We start from the raw sequence: 1,889 nt of genomic DNA on the forward strand, positions 1-1,889 counted from the left end.
CTAGTTATCAAAAAAAAATGCTGACGAAATGCATTCTTTATTCCATAGGAAAAAACGCTTTTGTACTATTACTTCAACTCTCAACAGCACTCATTACAATTTTTTGAATTTATTATGATTTTTGACCTTAACGGTTAAAGCAGAATTAAAAAAAAGAATAATTACTGATATTATGTACTATTAATATATATACTTTACTAGAAATACACATTTGCAATTAAATACACAAAGCCTCGCAAAGATACAATTTCTCATTCCTTTATCAAACAATATTCGGAACATAAAGAAAAATGTACCTCCTTAAAACAACAAGAGTCAAGTAAATGTATGTAGATACATGTAATTTATAAGCGATCTACATAATCTGTTATTCGGATAAAAAGTTCTGTTGCTTCTTCTACTGTGTTTGGTGGGTAATTCAAACCGTTTTCCATTCTTATTTGAGTACCAATAACTTCAAATTCCATTGAAACACCATTTGCAGGAGGGTAGGCACAATATTCTCGTTCTATGCCATTCAGATTATCAGGTACAGGCATTTTGAAATCTCTTGTTTGGTATTTCGGGCTGAAAATACATAACATCTGGTTTTCCAGACGGACAATCTGCATTGCGGTTTCTTCTAATTGTGTGTTCATTCCAATGCTGTATAACTCTGTTCAATTCTCTGGTGATAATTGGTAAGAAACAATACCTAGCACACTCCAGGTGGACTATGTCGGAGGTGTCAAAAACACTTAAATTATCCATATCCTTAAAGTAATTTATCCAAAAATTGCCACACATTTCTCGTAAACACCGCCAAAATCGCTCTATTCTTGTATTTCTATATGACGATCCATACCTAAAACTTGATAGTCCTTGCAAGGGATCCTGGTGATTCCATCGCAAAGCATATTGCAAATCTCGAACTATGGAGTTCTCAGTACTCCTGTCTGCGTATACGACTACAGGAACCCCGTTTATTTCTTTGATATAATCTATATAAAATCTGGATATATACTCAGGGTTTTTGTTAGAATTGCAAGCTCTGAGCCAGAGAATACGTCTTGAAAAGCCATCTACAGAGCCATGAATGGAAATTCCGAATGGTTTTAACTTGTCCCATCCATCTAGATGAACACAAAAATTAGGCCCTTCGTTAATGTACCTTCTACGCTGAAGACGACGTTGTCTACGCCTTATTACACCTTCTGCGTCCAAAACAGTTTATGCAAGGCGCACCAATTCACAAGACACATTGAGGTTATGGTCGATTAGCAGACGTCTCCTCATTCCTCTATAGCCTATGTCACCGCCCGAGCCTGAAAGTTCATGTAGAATAGCCGTTACAATGTCCTCCAAACGTGGCTGGTTGTTTCGTCTCGTCAGATTCATTTCCCTTAAAACTCGATGAATCTGTCTTGCACTAAGAGCAATGTTATGTTTGCTCGCAAGAAATCCAATGATTTCCTGAATAGTATAACCAGAGTGGTAATAAACAGCAATCATTTCATTCCTACTGAGAGGTAGTCCGTCAACAACCAAACGTTGAGCCAGAGCAGGTGTATAGATATTTTCACCCATAGTATTTTTGTTGCTGAAAAAAATGGGGAAAAATACTTTATACACAATGAATTTTTGTTTTGCTTTCTACATGTGTAAATGTACATCAAACTAAATCATTCTATAAAATACACCACGATTTGGCTTGTAAGAGTTTATTATATAAAAAATTTGCAATTCAATTAAACTTAAGTAAGATAGCACTGCGGATTTAGAGGGGGCAGGGGGGCCGGGCTCCCCCTTTTGTGTCCGAAATATACATAAGATTTAATAAATCAATTGTTTGGTGTGGTCGTGGGCCCCTACCCCGACCACAAACTGGTCGGGGCCCCCCTTTTCAAGAT

General features: G+C 36.8%; 1 pseudogene; it reads right to left on the reverse strand.

Annotated features, from left to right (window-relative positions):
- Positions 1 to 209: 209 nt before the first annotated feature.
- On the reverse strand, positions 210 to 1,662 carry LOC133196209 (uncharacterized; annotated as a pseudogene).
- Between the last annotated feature and the right edge of the window lie 227 nt (positions 1,663 to 1,889).

The sequence above is a fragment of the Saccostrea echinata genome, unplaced genomic scaffold (genome assembly GCF_033153115.1).
Source record: "Saccostrea echinata isolate AGI-Se365-2 ecotype Australia unplaced genomic scaffold, CSIRO_AGI_Sech_v1 ptg000030l, whole genome shotgun sequence".
Classification (NCBI taxonomy): Eukaryota; Metazoa; Mollusca; class Bivalvia; order Ostreida; family Ostreidae; genus Saccostrea; species Saccostrea echinata.